Raw genomic sequence first — 21,394 nt, 5'->3', positions numbered from 1 at the left:
AATCTAAAAATTCTGTCACTGACTGTACTTAGAATTTTGAAAAATGAAATCTAAAAATTCTGTCACTGACTGTACTCAGAATTTTGAAAAATGAAATCTAAAAATTCTGTCACTGACTGTACTTAGAATTTTGAAAAATGAAATCTAAAAATTCTGGCACTGTCTACTTGAAAGTGCAACAGACAAACTGTAAATACTTTGGTGCTCTTTATACTCTGAAATATAATAGATATGTTCAGAATAAATTGGATTGTAGCAAAAAGAGTGCAATAGTAATTACTAACTGATGTGTTATATAAAAAAAATTGAGAAAATTTGTTTCTCTATTTGAAGGGTATTTTCTTAATGAAACCATAATTATTAAACAAATTAATTTGTCAATAAAATTTATAACATTCGCCTGTAAATCGAATTTCAGTCTAAGTAAATTTTATATGTAAAAAAAATAACTGATTCAAATTATAAAATTTAGTAATAAATCTTATGTCTTTTAAACAAGTGTTTACTTGTGTCAACGGATCATTAAATCTAAGGGAGATAACTAGCAAAAATATGTATATTTTGCAAGATATAATTTGGGACGCTGAAATAATCAGAACAATGAAAGAATGTTAAATGGAAAAAAAAAAAAAAATTATTACACGATTACTGTATCTGAATTCCAGAAATTGCTGAAGCAGTTTACGGAAAGGAAACAAGTTAGCGAAGTTAATCAACAAACTTAAAACAATGTTAAGTAACAAAATAAACTTATTAATTACACAAAACAAAGTAAACTTTTACACTGTAACGATGTTGATTAATCCACAACAAAAATTAAATAAACTTGTTTGAAACGATGGTAAGGGAGAAGTATCCCCGCATATAATTATTGCCATCAGGGAGCAATATGTGATATGATTTTTCATTTCCATTAATTAACAAGTTTATTTACTTTTTGTTGTTGATTAATTAAGATCATTTCATTGTAATAGGTTGTTTACTTTTGTTTTGTTGATTAACTTATTTTTCTTTTGTTGAAATTTCTGGGACTAATTTCAACTTCACCTGGCACTTGCAGGTATAATATTTGTGTAATCATATTTTTTTCTCTTTCTTTTCCTGTAACATTCATTGTTCTACTGATTATTTTAGTGTCCCAAATTATATCTTGCAAAATATGCCTATTTTTGCTATGTCTATGCTGGTTATCTCCCTTATCGTTGACATAAATGCCAATCTTAGTGTGACCATATCATCAAAGTCTTCTGTTCTGTTATATTACTTATCCACGAGAAGGTTTTAAAATCTTAAGAATAGGTTTAGATCTGATAACCTCAGATGAAGATTATTTTTAGACGGTATTATTATATTGAGACAGATGTGTGCAGAACAGGATGCTTTGCTGATGTGGATATGTTGAAAGAATGGATGAGTTTTTGAGTTAATAGATGTAGAACAGTTATGGTTGCAAGGTCAGTTCACAGAGGACGGCGAAAGAAAAAAAATTGGAGGAAATTATAAAGATAGACTTGAGATAAAGAGGGATGCATAAAAATCTGACCAGAGATAAGTTACTTTGTAAGTCACTTTCTAAAAACTGACCAATGCACCATGTAAAACCAACATCAAACTGAATATTATATAATGATAGTCATTCATGAACTAATAGTTTTGAGTTGACTTAGTCTGTTTTGACATATTGACCTTTTATGTTATTTAATCAGGGACGTAATCAGTTTCTTCTTTAATATATATATATATATATATATATATATATATATTAAAGAAGAAACTGATTACGTCCCTGATTATATATATATATATATATATATATATATATATATATATATATATAACTGATTACGTCCCTGACTATATATATATATATATATATATTTCTTCTTTGATATATATATATATATTTCTTCTTTTAATATATATATATATATATATATACTAACAGACCACCCAGGATTGTAAAATATGCTTAAATATGATATTTTGCTTAATGCACATGTCCTATTTATTAATCTATTATATTGGACCCAATATATAGTAATCTATAATATAAATCTCACCTGTTTGTTTGTATGTATGTATGTCAGAGGCGATGGATTTTTACGAGATTAAAGAATGTGAAAACAAAAATCTGATGTCTTTGCCATTGCATCCATCACCGAACTGGAAGTGGCGAAGGTTTAAATTAAGGCTAGTCAATCGAAAAGAGGAGATGATTTTTGAAAATATCAGCGAAAAAAGTAACCCCTCTCTGTAGAAAAGTGCCCAATTGAGGGTGAAGGAATTAATGTTTTTAGCCAATTTTTCGATAGTTGTCATTCAAAGGGCCGAGCTTAAAAACGATACCGATCTTGTGAAAATCCGTCGCGTCTGTCGAAAGTTTTAGGCAGGCAGACGTACATACATATATTTAAACAAATAGGTGAGATAATATAATAGAAGATGAACACTAACAGAATTTTGATATATAAAATTTTGATTAAAAAACTTAATACGATATATGAAAAGCTGATTCCTTCTAAATTGCTAGAGCCTTGCCTCCATATTTGTTTTGTTCCTATTTGACTAGATTTTATTTATTTCTTTCCCTTTTCCTGTTTTCTTTCTCCATTTTATGGCAATTTTCTGAAAACTAAGCGTTATTTTTATTTTTTATTTTTTTCCATAACAGTTAAGCATTTGAACAATTCAAAATTGAGCTAGGGGAGTTAGATGACTTTTGTTTGATCTAATAATGACCCCCCTCCCCCCTACGTGAACTTAATGTCTTTCTCTTTAAGTTTTTTTTTTTTTTTTTTTTGTGCACTATCCTCTCTCGACACACATACGGTGGAGGTTGAAAAATTCATTTTGATTTCAACATTTGTTTATTTTTTTTATTGTTTTTTTTTTTTTTTGTAATTAGTTACTCTCACATTCCTGTTTAACATTCAAACACAATACTTATTATTTTCATGAAATAGACAATACAGGACTTCCATTTGACCACATTGATGCGAGTAAGGATACAATGCAAGTATAAAATATAAAAATAAGTACATTGAGGCTCTTCAAATCATACATTACCAAGCAACATGTTTAAAAGTGTCCCTCAGCACTGTATAATTGTGGGGGGGGGCCAAACTGAAGCAAATTAAGATATGTAATAGTGAAATAAACTATTCAGATTCACCTTTTAACAATGCAGTACATATATATATACTAGCAAAAGTACCCGTCGTTGACTGGGTTCAAAAACAGCCTACAGAAAATGGACTCTGATTTATGAAAGTATGATAATTTATGAAAAGGAAGGGTTGGAGAGATAGCTTCGAATTTGGGGGTATCAAAACCAAAGCAAAATATGATGAAAGTAAAAATAAAATAGATAAATCCCATAATTTATTATACCATACCTGTTCACACTGAAACACTTATCACAATATTCTTTGGATCTATATTAAAAAACCTTGTTAAACTTTGTGACATATTTCCATTCTATGGAGGTCAGGCACGAACGAACACCCCCATAATTTTATTATACCATATTTCTCCAAACTGAAACATAATTATCAAAGTATACTTACGCAGATAGATATGAAAAGTCTTTATTAAAGTTTGTGCCTATTTCCATTCTATGGAGGCCAGGTGTGAACGCAGACCCCGCAATTTTATTATACCATCCCTATTTAAGTTAAAAACATACTTATCAAAGTATTATTATGTACATCTATATCAAAAACACTTGTAAACGTTTTTCTTTTTTAATTTTTTATTTCCATCGTTTGTGGACCAGGCGCGAATGCAGACCCCACAATTTTAATGAACCACCGTTCTGGCAGATCAAACATACCCATTCCTGTGTCTCAATACATCTTCTATCATTATATGTAATCAGTTTTTTAAAATAGTCAACCATATAGGAGTCTATTCGTGACCAGACACACACACACACACACACAGACATTCAGCTTTATATTATATATATGTATATATATATATATATATGTGTGTGTGATGTGACAATTCCAATATTATTACCAATTCTGTTTTAAGTTTCTAATTCTGATTCTTTTAAAATTTCTAAATACAAAGTTGGTTCCTGTAAGAAGGGTTGAATTATCACTAGAACCCGTATAATGTATGCCTATATTTTCACAAATGTAAAAAATTATTTATTGGTATGACCTATAGATTTTAGTTATACTTATAGGTTAAAAACAATAAATATTTATCATTTCATCATTAATATGAGCTGCGGAAAATTAAGTTTTAAACAAAAACAAGAATCATTTTTGACATCGAAAAATAGTCACAAATTCTTCCGATCCTGATTTTCCAAAATGTTCAGATTTTTTGGATTCCAGATTCATTCCAACACTAATATATAAAACATTATTCCACCATTATACGTCTCAATTTGTTTCAGTTTTTGTCTATCCAATACACCTCTGCATTGTACTGCCTTCTATAAATTTCCTTTATACTTAATACAATTGATTCATTGAACACAAGTTGCTATTTTATCCATGTTGTAAGTGAGTGGGGGGGGGGGTTATTAACTTAAATAGTGAACTACTTAATGTGTAATTAAATACAATAAATATGATGGGATTTAAAGTTAGTACGGTCATTTTCACAACCTGTAGTGTGATATCCGGAAAGAAATAGTTTGCAAATCATATATTTTAATTTGTACAACTACAATGGTAGTTATAGCAGAGAAAGAAGTATTAGTTTAGAAATTAAAGACATGTCCTTTTAGATCATATCCAAGTTATCTTCCCTGAATTATAGTGAGTAACCAAAGAATGCACTTTCCTGTTTCCAAAAATTGAAGGTCTAATTCCACATGCTTGGGGAATAAAGACTAGCTTGCTAACTATTTCTCCGCCATTTGCTAAATTTATTTTTTAAAAAACAAAATTAACAACTGTATCATCCCTCTCTCCTTCCTAAATCCAACATGTATTTTATATGATTAAGGGTGTTTTGTGTTATTTCACTATTCCATAGACAATCATAGGTCCACATTGTTACCTCGACAAAGATTAATAAAGAAAATTAAAATATATCTTAATTGACATTTTCTTAACATTCTGCAGCTTTATTAAAGATATCAAACACAAGATTGAAATATTTGAATGAGAGTAAGAATGTTTGAATAAAGAGCCCCTTAAAAAAATATATCGGCTTTTTGTTTTATTTTTTTTTCTATCATATATTCTAGTGCTGGACTGGCACCTTGTGATCTTGTTTCTTTGTATAAAAAAAAACATATTTTAAAAAAAAAACATTTGCAATTATTTTTTATTTTACAACTTGACGCTTTGTTCAGCTTTGAAACTTTTTTTTTTTTTTCTTTTTTCGGGCCTTCTATATTAAGTCAGTAGCTGAACAATTAAATATTGCATTATTTCTTGATTTCTGTACTTGAAGGAAAAACAGCCAATCCCAATTCTGTTATTATGGCTACAAGTATGGGGGTGATCCCTACTATTAGAAGTAATAAAAATAAAAGTTTTCACGATGTTGAATTATCAGTATGACCAGTGCAAACAAACATTGGACATTTTCATTCATTGATTTAACATCATTAGTAGAAGGTAGGTTCCCTCTACTATGCTAGAAAATTATTCACATCTGAGAGCATTCTGTATCTCTGCGAAACCAATGCTCACCCATGCATGGTGTATTGTTTTTATATCTGGGCTGGTGCATCTACCATTAGTCTCTCCCTTTTAGACAGGGTCCAAAAATGAGTCTCCAATCTAATAGGTACCACACTCCACCCCCTGTCCCCTCGCCATTATGTTGCATCTCTGTGCCTGTTTTACAAATGTGTTTTGATGAAATCATTGCATTTGTGCCCCTTTGACATACATACTTCCGACTCACCTGACAAGCAGGAAAATCCCATCCTTTCACTGTTGAGGTCCCTAGATACTAGAAAGTTTCTTCTCCCAGACTGATAGTCTTTATATTTCCCTCCTTGTTTCTTGTTTCCTGACTCTATTAACCTGCAGAAGTTTAAATGTAATGTGAACAAACATCTCGCTCCTCTCCTCACACAGCTCCAGTAGATATGATCTCAAATAGTAGCCCTTACATCCAAGTGGCAATATGCCTTGTTTGCGGTGAACAAGAATTTAACAAAAAAAAAAAAAAATGGTGTTAATTTAAAGTTCTTCAATATTTGTATGGTTGCAATTTTCAATTTAGGTACACTGACCATTCGTTATATTCATGTTATGTTTGTGTTTGATGGCCTTTCACATGGTTATCTTTAGTCATTGAATGATCTAATATGGATAGGTACAGTGGACCTACTTGTATCCAGATTGTATAAATTGCACTACGAACAAAATTAAGACCAAATTTTCATTAAAAAAAAGTGTTGTCCAATATCATTTGTCTCTATTAGTTGCCTCCCACAAGATTCTTTTTTTGTTTTTAATGTGGAGAAAATCCAATTCCCTAAAAGGACGGCAGTTGGGATTGGTACAAAAATTAAAATCGACTAAGTAGAAAGATTTCTACTTTATTGGCTGAAAACAAAACAAAAAAAAAGATGAAGATGAGAACAGGTACTACATTTTGCTCCCAGTCAAAAGGCCAAACCACTTGTCCATAACCAGCATAGCAAACAACCACTAGCGAAAAAGATACTTTGAGGTGAAACCTGTGTTTTACAGAAAATGTGCACTTTCCCCAACTCTACGTGATCAGGCTCTCTGGGACTATCAGAAGTTGGTAGTTGGGTAAGAGTTGAGTGTATCGGACATGGCCTATGTCAGTCATATAATGTTGGAGTCAACCAAGAACAATATGTAGACTGTGCTTAACAGCCTTTTGCTTGGCTATGGGCATCCATACATCGAAAACTAATGTTCTTTTATCCTTGATTTCTTTTGAGAATATGAAATTATTTGTGCACTTGGATCGATCATTGTTCTGAGAGGTCGATAATCAAGTAAAGTTACTAGATCCCCCCCCCCCCCGAAGTTCTTATTGGGTATATGGTGATCTCAATCTCAACAAACAGGGATATCTACAAATCTGTTTTTTGATCAATCCTGTATGGATGCAAGACTTAACCAATGAGGACGTTTGATTACTAGAAGATGGAATTTTTAATAATGATTGTCCTCATTGCATCTTGCATTGTTGATGAGTCAACTATGTCCCAACTACTGTTCTCCGCTAATCCTTGAACCATCTGTCATGATGCAATGAGGTCTTCAATGAAGGTTGCAGTATACTGCTTGTCTTCCACGAGAGCTAATTCACAATGTAGTCTTCCTTACTTGACTGGAGCCAACATATTTGTGGATAGCTAAGGATCCTGACAACAATCAAGGAAAACTTGGTTCAGGTTCACCAGTGGTGGGCTTCTGATGGTGGAATTACGATTTGTTAGCCATCTTGTGTAAACTTGCTCAGAGCAGCCATTCATGGGCTGCCATAATTCACTATGTAGTGCAGGCCAGGATGAGGTCAACTATAATGAGAGCAGAGTGAACACTTTTGCAACAACAGATACCCAAACATGTCACATGTACTTTTATTGCTCTCATCTGGCTTTTGTAGAGAAATAAAGCTATGACTTCTACATTTTGGTGTCTGTAGGGTTTATTTCACAACAGTAAGTACCACACTATTGGCCAAGCTCCAATCCCTGTCCTATCACAACAATGTTACATCCATGTACCTGTTTTAAAAATACTTTAATGCAATGTGCTCTGATGGACTTGTACCAATTGTGCCCCCTCAACATTCCTACTCCCGACTACCCTGACAAGCAGCAAAATCCTACCCCTTCACTGTTGAGCTCTTTAGATGCTGAAAGCCTGTTGCTCTAATACGTTCTTCCCTTGGACTGCTAGACTTTGGAATTCCCTCCTTGTTCCTGGTTTCCCTGACTGGACTAACATGCAGAAGTTTCAATGTAACGCGAACAGATATCTCGCTGCTCAACTTGCCGCACAGTTTCCTGTAAACATGATCTCAATTAGTAGTCGCTCACATACAAGTGGCAATATGCTTTGTTTAAGGCGAAAAAAAAAAGAAAAAAAGAAAAGGTCACTTAAACAATAACTATGACTACAGTGATCATTATAGAAGCAGCATCTGCACTTACATCCGGTGATTGTCTAAGCTACAAGTATTTTACTTGCCGTTGTAATAAGTAAACGATTTTAGTTATGCTTTTAATACTTATTAACATTTGACACCAACTTCCTTAAATCTCTTGTAAGACATTCACAGCAAGAACTCGTTTTCTACCACAATGAAAAAAGGCTTTTCCTTCTATGTGCCCAATATCAGGAGAAATTTCCATGGACATCACTTCTTTGCAAGGGCCTAATCCTTCTATAGAACACATTAACATGGGGTTGTTTCTCTGCAGACTACAACTTTGTCATCTTCAGGTCATGACCCATCCCATAGAATATCGAACTTTGTTTATTTTATGGATTGACAAATTTTGGCTGATGACCGTTTATTCTCGATAAAGAAGGAGAAACCATTCACTCATAACTCTTCATCGTTTAATGTCTGTTTCCATGCTAGCATAGGTTGGACGGTTTTGCATGATGGTTTTTCTCCACGCCTCTCAGTCTTGTGAAAGACCTGGTCATAACCTAAACTTTCTAAGGTCATCCTTAACTGACTGCATATCTACATTTCTCTCTAAATCTATCAACCTCGATAAACCTACATCTGCTGACAGGATTTGCATTATACATTTTTTCGACATGTCCACACCACCTAAATCTATATATAACTGCTCTAGATAATATGAAAAAGATTTTTGTATATTTTCTTGCATATATTCCAAGATAATTTCAAAGTTGTGTGTGTGTGCTCGTATCGGTATTATGTGAGACTTGTGGAGGTTATTGGTGTGCGTGACAAATACTAGAGATGGACAAGTGAAGCGGAAGGTGTACTAATCTGCACACGTTTGCTGGCAAAGACGATTCATCAAGTAAAAGGCAATTATGAGGACAATCAGGAAGACGAGAAACACTCTTTCAGAACAGGCAGGTATAAATTTAATCAAATGCTTATATATTAATACTGTTACTATTACTTACTAACATTCATATTTACACCACTACATAAACTGATGAGAATAAAAAAAAAAAAAAAAAATCTTGCAATTCAAACCAAGGCCCTAGAAACAGACTAGCTAACGCTAGAAACAAAATGTGGGCTAGTTACTACTGACTTGGGAATTAGAGAGCGGACCAGCTACTGCCGATCTAGACCCTAGAAATGAAAGTGGGCTAGCTACTACTGACTTAGGCATTAGAGAGTGGACCAGCTACTGCTGACCTAGGCAATAGAAGTGGACTAGTTATCACTAACCTAGGCTCTAGAAACGAAAGTGGGCCACCTACTACTGACTTACACATTAGAGAGTGGACCAGCTACTGTTGGGCAATAGAAACGGACTAGATATCACTAACCTAGACTCCAGAAGTGAAAGCTGGTTGGCTACTGCTAACCTGGTCATAAGGATAACTTCCTATTTTTGATTTGGGTAACAGAAGATGGGATGGCCTAGGGTATAAGTGGACTAGCTATTGCTGATCTAGACTCAAGGTGTGCTGGCCTAGACCCTATAAGGCAGGATCATTAATGTTGGTGTAGACACTAGAAGGTGGGGATGGCTATCACTGATATAATACAAGAGGTTTTGACATAATGTTAAATAGTTGTTATCTGTATCGGGTGAAATGATTAGTAAAACTGAATTTGAGGAAAATAATTTGATTTTTTTTTTTTAAATATATTTTTGAGTATTTTTTCACCTCAAAAAATGCATATTGCAACTAAGACGGGGGTTTACTGTGATTAGAAGCCAGATTTATAAGAGGCATCCTAAATGGGGAGTTGAGCAACAAGATGTTTGTTCACATTACATTTAAATTTCTGCATGTTGGTACAATAAAAAAAATCAGGAGCAGGAAGAAAATTTCAAAAGCAAATAGTCTGAGAAAAGAAGCTATTAGAATAGAAAGTTTTCTGGCATCTGGAAACCTTGACAGTGAAGTAGTGAAATTTAGCTGCTAGTCCGGTATATTTACATTGATGGGGTAATGTTGTAAGTTTATTGGAGCAAATTCTGTCGAATTACTTATAAAACGAGCACAGATATGCAACATTGAAGCGATGAGACAGGGATTGCAGATTGATAGACAGTGCGGGATCTATTAGGTTAGTCCCTTTGTACGGTGTCTAAGAGGGAAAGACTAGCTGTTGGTGTACCTATGACACTATCGTTTCTGGGGAGTGTTATTTGGTTGAGGAAACCAGCTTCCTGGATGTTAGACACGATATCAAACGATAGGCACATGGAAACAGCAACAAGTTGAGATGTAGTCGGCTATAACCGGCTGGTATGGCTCACTTCTTGAGTCTTCATTGCGTCATTACAGGCAGTATTTCCATCGTCAGCATTAAATGGCAGGAACTGCATACTGAAATTTAACGCTTGTACAAAAATAGCGAACAAATGCATTTTTATAAAAATATATAATTTATTTTATGTTTAACACTGGCAGAGCATATTTAAATTAAGACCCGCTGAAACCCAATGCATGCAGCTAGACTGCTATCTCACATCTGTCGCGCCTAGAATCTAAGCTTCAACTGTTTAAAAAAATACAATTATCTTTCAATTCTCTCTTTCTTTATTGAAAGAGAGAAAAGCAGTGAAGGAGAGAAAGGGGGCATTCATACATAACGTTTAAACATTGTTTTGTTTTTGTATTCATGAGTTCTTTTGGGTTTGGCCTTTCAAATTCTAAGGCTTTATATCGTTTTGCCTTGGTTCAATATTATAAACAAACTGTCATTCTTGGCTTGAGTCATAGCAGAACATTTTCAAAAACACAAACAAACAATATTATAAACAACTGTCACTCTTGGCTTGAGTCATAGCAGAACATTTTCAAAAACACAAACAAACAATATTATAAACAACTGTCACTTTTGGCTTGAGTCATAGCAGAACATTTTCAAAAACACAAACAAACAATATTATAAACAACTGTCACTTTTGGCTCAAGTCATAGCAGAACGTTTTCAAAATCACAAACAAACAATATTATAAACAACTGTCATTCTTGGCTCGAGTCATTGCAGAACGTTTTCAAAATCACAAACAAACAATATTATAAACAACTGTCACTCTTGGCTCGAGTCATAGCAGAACGTTTTCAAAATCACAAACAAACAATATAAACAACTGTCACTCTTGGCTTGAGTCATATCAGAACGTTTTCAAAATCACAAACAAACAATATTATAAACAAACTGTACTCTTGGCTTGAGTCATAGCAGAACATTTTCAAAATCACAAACAAACAATATTATAAACAACTGTCACTCTTGGCTCAAGTCATATCTCATTGACAATAGTTACTGAAGCCATTATGTTTTTCAATAATAACATCTTTCTTTCTCACCTCCGCATGAACACAGTCAGTCACAAGTTAGGTATAAGGTTTATTAATGTAGAAGCCCCAGCTTCCCCAAAAGAGGTACTCTTCATCGTGCCACACACGAGCCCAGATGTTACAACAATACTCCATGCGTTGGCATTAAATTTTAAATTGTCTTCAAACTGGGACAAAACGAAAGAAGATTTAAAACAAAATAATTTATATCTTTCAAATCTTCTTGGTAGCGTCATGCCATTTATAAACTACATTCGTCTTGTCTGGTATAAAGTTGCAAGCCATGAGTACTCTTCGATTTCATAACACTATGACTACTATAGCACACCCATTTCATCAATAATCTATATACTTAAAGTTCAGTTTTTTTCCTGGCTTTGACATTGATATTAAAAGCCTTCTTTTACAATTTAAAAATTATTAAAACTAACTTAATATACTCAGTCATGGATATGTGAGCAACTTCAAAACAAGCGTTTATAATAAATTATTAATTTTTTATGTTTACTTATAACTATTATGCTTAATTTTTTATACATAGTTTCTACATTGTGCATAGCTGCATGGAATTTAGGATAAAAATGTCCAACCACACTGACATTATATAAATGATCTTGTATGTGTGAAACGTCTCTACCAAACTCCTCTCTGAATATTTGTTCTACAGGCTTGAAAATTGATGCATAGGGTATTTGAACTTTGGGAACACTTTCGATTTGGTTTTAAGCCTGAAAAAATAGCTACTAAGAGGGAGGGTCAAAATAGAAAAAAAAAAAAAGTTGACCATGGCAAGAGTAACTTCTAAGCATACATACATATACATTTTTAGCTTTAAGTCACTTAATTTTTAGCCTTTATCCATCTGTTGATAGCACATACGGTAACAATGAAGGCTGAATTGCTAGATAACAACTATGGTTGGAGTGCTGAATGTTTTGGTTTCGATTCCAGATGATGACACCAAAGTCATTTTTTTAATTTTTTTTTTAAACTTTTGAAATGGGTGCAATATAATAATCAATAGAGAATTTGCTCTATTATAATAAAATACAAAATCTGCATGGATTAAAATATCATATTAAGAGTATTTTATAATTGGGCAATTCCAGGTGGCTTGCTAGTGGTGTATAAAGTAAAATCACCATATATTTTTTTGCTGCTAAAAATATGGATGTTAAATGAAATATAGAATAAGATTTTTTTCTCATAACATGTTATCAATAACATGAGCCACCATTTTTTTTTCTTTTTTCAGTTATGAACTTAATATATTTATTAAAAAGAAAAATCCTTTCTAATTGTAAGCACGCAAGAAATGTAATAATTACTAAAATCACTACATGAATTTATTTAAAGAAGACCAAATAATCTATAATTGTGTATCTCTGCTGAACACGTTTCAAAAGCAATGCCTCAGTTGTTTTTGCACCCTAAATCTCACATATATGCATTTTAAAGTATTTGAACTAAAATGTGAGGTATGATTAAAAACAAAAACTTAAGGTTTAAAACAAAGAAAAAAGCTGGTTGACCTTTGAATCAAATTCAAAATTACTGGTTTTATCACATTTACTGGCATTTACAGATGTCCAATTACATTCAGTATATCAGTAAAAGTCTTGGTGCTTGTTCAGCATTCCCCCTAAATGAAAATACAACCGTGACAAAATAAAAATATCGTACACTAAAAAATCAGAAATTGATCAAATAGTTTTACTTTTATTAAAAAAAAAAAAAAATCATAAGTAAATTCAAGTTTTTTTGGGGTTTTTTCAATGCCCCCCTCCTCTGCTGTTAAAAATGGCTTTTTAAAACTCTCACAAGTTTGAACTGTTTGGAGTTATCTCTGTTGTTCCATTATCTGTGCCTAAACCTAGACATAGATTCCATGAACAAATCTTTCTTAGAATAGCACACCTATGGAACTCTCTTCTGTTTGCCTGCTTTCCAGCTGACTACAATATGGTCGTTTTCAAGTCCAACATAAACAAATTCTTCTTGAGCTGTCCCCTTAAGTGATCCAATTTACCAAAGTTCCACTACTAATGATTTCTTTGATAGTATCCTCGAGTTGCCTCTGGGCCTTGATAAGTGGTGACTCCTATGTAAAAAAAAAAAAAAAAAAGACTGCTTTGAAGATGGCGTCACAAGATCGTCACTTGTAGTTTAGTCATAAAATTTGAATTTTTTATTTAAAAATAAAATCACTGAATCAATTTATATGAGTTTTGGAGTATGATATTTTCATTCCGTCATGGGTACCTCATACAGATTTTCCTTTACTTTTGGTTTTTCATATAAGGAGAATTCTAAACAAATACTGAAGTCTCTTTGTAAGAACCACCAGAATTTGTTATTTTTGGTCAAATGTTGATCAGTTCAGCAGATAAAATAAATTGCATCATTTTGTGGGTCTGTTTACATTTTATACTAGCAGGATATGTGCACGAACCATTGCCCGAGTGAAAAAATAAAGACCTAAGAAACTCTTCCACCCACCTCTGAATCCAAAATATATTTCTACTCAGTCTTTGAACTGTCTGTATGAAATATAGAAATAAATTATACATGTGTGAAATAAATTGAAATAAATCATGTGCGTGTGGTGTCGGGGTGTATTAAGCATTTAAAGAATTTGTCCTTAAAAAATCATAATAGAATTGAAGTCATTCTTAAAAAATGTGTGCTTTGATTGGGAAAGGATCTCAATTAATTAATATAAACATTATTGAACTAATAACTAAAGTTCTGTACAAATTTAAAGAAATATCATTGATGATTTAAATTTATTGAATCATATTCCAAGTACACAATAGTATTTTATAGTTGCTTACAGCTGTTTCAAAGCAGTGTTTATTTTAAGTGATACAATGAACCATAAAATTGTTGAAAATTGAAATTATCTTCCAAACAAAATTTTTGTAATGTCCAGTAATATATATATATATATATATATATATATATATATATATATATATATATAGTAATTTATAAAATATATATGGCGATTAAGCTACACTGAATATTCGGCGTTTCATCCACTCTAGGACTCCTCAGGCTTATGCATAAACCTGAGGAGTCCTAGAGTGGATGAAACGCCGAATATTCAGTGTAGCTTAATCGCCATATATATTTTATAAATTACTAACTAGCTCTACCTACATATTGAGCACTTTTGAAGTAAATACTTAAAGTTTACGCATAAATCTATACTTTCATATATTAATTTTATGTGAGTAAATTAAGTAATTATATATATATATATATATATATATATATATATATATATATATATGAACCAAAAAATGATTTTTAGTGAATTTGTTAATTTGTTCCCTATATTCAATGTGGTTCATATAATGGAAAAATGTTTACAGCTTAAGTTCTACAGTATTGAGCTATTGAAAAAAACTTTGTTATAAAAAATATGTATTTGAAATAAATTATATATATGTGTATGTGTGTATTAACCATTTAAAGAATTTCTCCTTGGCAAAAAAAAAACAAAAAAACTTCTTAAGCTACGTAGATCTGCTTTTATCCACGTACATTTTCTCAAATTTTATTCAAATTATTTTTCTTTATAAATCTAACAAATAAAGTTATCAAAAATAAATGTTCAAAGTTATTCCCAAATAGCATGTAAGCTGACAAATCAGACTGCTTCTGACTAACCAGTTTTTATTTATAGATATCATATTATTGGCAATATAACAACATATTTCACTAAAAAATTGTTTTGAAAAGTCCAGACGACGGCTAATGTATAACATTTTTAAATAGTTGACTAAAAAGACAAATCAGTAAGGGGATTTAACTCTTATTTCATAGAATAATAAAAATTAATGTATTTTCTGTATCCTTACTAACATTTAATATCGTAAAACTAATGTGTATTTATATTAGTGATGCGACTATTCCAATATTTTTTCCTGGTTCTGATACAATTTCTGATTCCAAATCTTTTTAAATCTCTAAAAAATTTAGTCATAGAGTTTTTTTTGTTTTTTTTTTCTCCATAAAAACCCATATTAATATATGCATGTTCACATCCGTAAAAATACACTTGTAATGAATGATGTATAAATTTTATTTTAATAGTAATTTAAAATCAATAGTTATTTTATTATTGGTACCAGCAATGGAAACTTAAGTTAAAAAAAAAAAACATATAAAAGAATCTTTTGTGGGTGTTTATTTTGTAGTTTTTACTTTTAGCTGGCCATAGAAACATACGCACACTACTGTCCTTTTAATAATGCATTATTAATAAACAGAACAAATGTAAATTCTAGAGGGTTTTCTACACCAGTCTCTATAATTTACTCTTTATATTTCCTTTTGAAAGTCTCAAACCTTTTAAGAATGAAAATACTTTCTTATTCCATAAAAAATAACTGTCATAGGTAAAATCAATAAAAAAAATTAATATCTCATAACATAAAAATGTCAAATCAGTAAATGTCACTTTTTTCAAATGTATGTATTAAAAATGTACTATTGTAATTAACATGATTACATAATTTGATTATGGAACAATTCATTTTAAAGTGAGAATTTTTTAAAACTTTATTCAGATTGTTTACCACTTTGCTGATTTTTTGTGTGTGTGTGTGAAATGTAATGTGATAATGCACATACAAACATGAAATGCTTTAGCATATTTTTATAGATTTCATGTTTTATTAGTTACTAGCGAGGGGTACCCGGCGTTGCCCGGGTGTTTGTAGGTGTGTGTGAAAAAAAACAGGTGCCCGTGAAAAAAAAAGCTTTGACGACGCGCAGTTGGAAAATAGTAAAGTGTGAAAAAAAAAAAACAGGTGCGCGTTTTTGATTGACATGACAGCGATAGGTATTCAGCAGTTAGCATTTTGTGCGGGACAGTTTTTAATGAGGTCAATAAATCGGTTTGTTTGTTTTTAAAAACCCGCTCCCCCGTCTGATATGACGAAGTCGACATTGAGTAAACGTTACGTAGCTCTCTAGAGACCATTGGCTCTCGGCCTGTTATTAGAGTCGAGTTTCGCTTTTTGTTTATACTGAAAACCGAATGTAACGCGTGCCGATGTGGGAAATGTGGAATAATTAACGTTTGAAAGTCAATAAAATTAAATAGACAGGCGAGCTCCGTGGTTAAGTGTGAGATATTACAATTTATAGATGATATAAAAAGTTTTAAGAAGTTGTGAACTGAGCGAGCGCTTCTCTGAAAGAAGCCTTTTGTGGACATCGAGGAAAAGCATACATACATACATACATACATACATTTTCGCTTTTATATATATAGACTAGCGGGGGTACCTGGCATTGGCTGGTTGTGTAGAGATGGTGTAGTAAGAAACCGAGGGGAGGGGGATAAAAATGTGGTAGTAGTGGGAAGGGGGGATCAAAACAACAGTAGGCAGCCCGAGTGGAGAGGGCTGTTTTAAAAAAAAAAAAAAAAAAGTGTTAGTGGACAGGCAGGCTCGAACCCCGTAACAGGAAGGAGGAAAAGAAGGTGAAAAAAAAACTAACGTCTTAGCTGATACATCCATCGCGAAAATGGAAGTCGTGAACGTTGGAATTAAGGGTAGTCAGTCGAAAGGAGACGATAACTTGCAAAAATGTTGGACCCCCACTCCTTGTAACAAACTGCCCAGTCGAGGGTGAAAAAATTAATGTTTTGAACCAATTTTTCGATATTTGTTGTACGGGAGACTGAGCTTTTAAAACGATACTGATTTTGTCACGTTCCGACACGTCTGTCGAAAGTTTTTGCGAGACACACAAACGCATACAAACACACGTATTTTACATTTTGCTTTTTATATATTAGACTGGCCTGGGTGTGCGGTGTTGCATGGGTGTTTGGAGGTATATGTTGAGCAAAAAAAAAAGTGGAAGTAGGCAGGCAGGCTCGAATTCGCACCACGAAGGAGGAAAAGAACATGAAAAAAAAAAGTGATGCCTTTACCGTTGCGTCCATCGCCAAACTGGAAGTGGCAAAGGTTTAAATTAAGGCTAGTCAAATCGAAAAGAGGGGATCACTTTTGAAAATATTGGTGAAAAAAGCGACCCCTCCTTATAGAAAAGTGCCCAGTTGAGGGTGAAGGAATTAATGTTTTTAGCCAATTCTTCGATATTTGTTGTCTGAAGGGTTGAGCTTCAAAATGATACCGATATTGTTAAAATCCGTCACGTCTGTTGAAAGTTTTAGGCAGACATTCAAACATACATACATACATTTAAACAAACAGGTGAGATTTTTGCAATCAGTATCAATGTATTTAACTCACAACACCCAAGGGAGAAGACTCAAAACGGAGTTACCTCCCCTAGATCAGAATTAATTTCACAAAACATTTGATAAACCTGTCCTGATACTACACTTCACTTTTTCTATCCTCAGTCAGTGGAGGAGAAATCCTTCTAGACCGAGAAAATTTTTATTTTTGTCCCTGTCCAGAGTGCCTCTGTTTGGGGAGCTGGATTTTCTACACATTAAAAACCGACCTTGTGTCTAACTTTGCCCTCGTGGGGAGGCAAGTAAATAGGAACATTAATGGCTTTCAATTCAGTTTAGTTGAATAAAATGAACTGGCCCAAACCCCAAATTGTTCCTTCCACCCCTAAAGAAAAAGATTCTCTCTCAATCATAATCATTGAGAAAATGGAATCCTCTTGCCTAGAATCCTTAAGGATAGACATATCCAGAGAAATTAATCTCAAAATTTTCAAACCTCAACATAGATAAAATAATCCACATATCCTGATCATTTCACCTTAACCACCCTAGTCACGATCAGTTTATGAGATATCAACTGAGTGATATTCCTACAGACAACTTATTAATGGATACACTGCCGAAAGTTAAAAGCTAAACTTTTGGTTTTATGCAAATTTTCCAGTTCTAACATATAAAGAGTCTCACATCAATTCAAATTCCAATTTGTAAAAATTTGGGGGAGGGAAGGCATGAATGAATTCTAGGTTTTTCTAGTGAAAGCTTAAATGTATATTATTTAAATAAAACAAATCTATCTACCATTCTATTTACCATAAGATAAAAGGAACCTCGCCTGTGTGCGTGTGAGCTCGTTCCCTATAGACTCCGAAATAGCTGGGATCATTTTTATGAAATTTCACACAAATGTATCTGGCAATGTTCTTAGATAGGTTTTGTATTGGAATGTCTTTGATAAGTATCAATAATTGATAAGCAAAAACGTCCGATGAAAGAAGGAACAGGCCATTTTGGCCAAAGCTAACACCTTATTAGAGCTTTTGAGAAGTTTTTATTACCACACAAGCAGAAAGACCCGGCATATAAAATGAACAGTATCTTCTTTGATATGACAGGGGTGTGTTTGAAATAAATGTTTTCATTTAAAGCACAACTGAACCATGATACTTGACTTTTTCATTTTAAAGTTAAATTCAAGCCATTATTACAGTACAAGGAGAAAGAGCAAGCATATAAAATCAATAGTAGATTCTTTGATATAACAGGGGCACATTCGAAATGTTTCTGTTTAGAACACAATTGAAAAATGACATTTGACTTTTGCATTTTAAACTTTGATTGAAGCCATTATACATCAAAATAATTTTACAAAATCAACAGTAGTTTCTCTACAGTGCTATGTAGACTACAATGTATTATGGACTGTAGGAAGGCCTGTAAAGCTTTCTCCTGGTGCACCATGATGGGTCCCTAACTAGAGCAGGCAATCAATTGATTTGATTGAAAAATGGACGATTTCACTGATTTTGATGGCAATAAAAATATAGGAGTGTGAAACATTCGTTGATCATCATTCATTCTCGGACAACGTCGGGTTTCCCTGCTAGTATTATGTTTCTGAATATGTTAGATAATAATTCATATTTGGGTTATTTGGACCACTATTCTCATCTAGAGTGTTTCACATTTCAGTCAATGTAACCTCTGACCTTCCTCAGATGTATATTGTCAAATTCTGGAATTTTTCTGTTGAACTCAGGAATCTACTCAGAATCTTAAACGAAACCTTTTATTTAATTCAGAGGGGTAGCAAGCTCTCATTTTGTCAGCCATGACTGAATAGAGGGCCTAAATAAGTCACAATTGTATTTTGAATGTCACCCGCACTGAAGATTGACTTTTTAATCTCCAGAAGAATGTCACTTACAATTGAATTTGACGGAAAAATTCCCAGGTTTGATAAGATACACCTGAAGAAGGTTGGAGGTTATGTCTGCCAAAACACTATGCGAATAACACTCAAGATTAGAACAGTAATCAAAATATTCCAAATAATCTGTAGTATATATTTGTAACTTGCATTGTCTTTTTTTTTATATATATGTACAATAGTTTCATTTATAGTAAGGAGTCTGATTTCACTGGAATAGAGAGAACAAGTACTACACCTTGATCTTAGCAAAGGGCCATAAAAAAGAATATTTTTATGATTAGACATTTTTAAGTGATTAATAAAAAAAAAAAAAAAGCTGATTTATTACTATTACTGAATTATCTTTTAATGGAAATGGGTAGTCTAATATTGGTTCTGTTGTCCTAAGGCTACACACACACACACATGGATTACCTCCTCCTTTTTTGACTGGTGGAAGATAATCCTCCTTAGTATTATTTTCTCCTTTGTAGGGGAAGGGGATAATGTATCTGTTCTGTTGCTATGACACTATTTTTTGCCTGCATTGACTTTTCTTTTTATGAACAGGATCCTCCCAGATATTTCCTTCTCCTTTTTGGAAGGTATGATGCAATATCTGTTACGTTGTCATGATATCCTACCAGGCATTATTTTCTCCTTTTCAAAAGGGTAGTGTAGTATATGTTCATTCCCAGCATAACCATCTCTTTTTTTGGAAGTGGATTGGGTTCTTCCAGGTTGTAAATGATATTAGTGATTTAAAAAAAGATGCCCCCAAAAAACGTACTAAATATCTATTCTTTTAAATGAATAAATGTGAAAGTTTTTCATTTATCACATGCATATTACCATTAAAATGGTTGTTATTTAAATCAGTAATACAACAGTTTTTTGAAGTACTTTACATATAATAGAGAGCATAGTCTCAAATAGAGTTATTTGCAAACCTAATTTGCATAATTATTTTTTACATAGTGTATAATAAAGTTTGGTGTGATCTTGTCTGTCTGCCAAACTACCAAACTGCTGTCAAGTTTTTGTCTACATGCTTGAAAATTGATATATAGTGGATTTAATCTGTGGAACAAATTCGGTTTGGCTTTTAGTCGGTAAAAATAGATGCTAAGGGTCAAAATTGAAAATAAATGTGAACTTGGCAGGCATAAGTCAACTAAATGTATACCTTCTACACATGCGCTAATATAGATTTATACCTTGAACAATTTTTTAATTTTTCATAAGCATATAGACTTGGCTTAGATGTTTGGTTTCGATTTGAGTTAATGACACCCAAGTCATATTTTTATTTTTTAAAATTTTGAAATCACAACTATATATTGGGTAAAATATAATAATCAGTAGAGTATTGGTTCTATAAAAATAAATACGAAATCTGCATATATTTAAGTGTATTTAACAACCAGGCCAGGGTAAGTGGCCTGCTAATATTGTGCGTGTATATTATAAAATGTAGACAAGTAGGCATGCAATAGTTATTAAATAATTAATAAAAGATATATTACCAAAATCCGTTTTAAAATATTATGTCCATTAATTTTTAAGAAGGGTAATTTAAATTAAAACTATTAGTTTTTTTTAAATTTTAATAGATTTATATTAAAGATATACATTTAGAAAGAACTAGCAGGGAGACCCAATGTTGCCCAGAATTGAATGATGATCAACGAATATTTCACACTCCTATATTTTTTATTGTCATCGAAATCCATGAAATTGCCTGGGAGGAAGCTTCACATGCCTCCATACAGTAACTTTGCCCATAATTTATATTATTCTACATTGCAC

The 21,394-nt window shown here is 32.6% G+C and overlaps 1 protein-coding gene across 1 annotated transcript in view; it reads left to right on the top strand.

The window, feature by feature from the left end:
* Positions 1–21,394, top strand: part of LOC145296856 (uncharacterized) — a 153,042-nt gene that overhangs the window by 84,723 nt on the left and 46,925 nt on the right. The window lies entirely within an intron of this gene.

Source organism: Euprymna scolopes, chromosome 17 (genome assembly GCF_053919585.1).
Source record: "Euprymna scolopes isolate OS-2025 chromosome 17, ASM5391958v1, whole genome shotgun sequence".
Classification (NCBI taxonomy): Eukaryota; Metazoa; Mollusca; class Cephalopoda; order Sepiida; family Sepiolidae; genus Euprymna; species Euprymna scolopes.
This window is presented reverse-complemented; position numbering and strand designations above follow the sequence as displayed.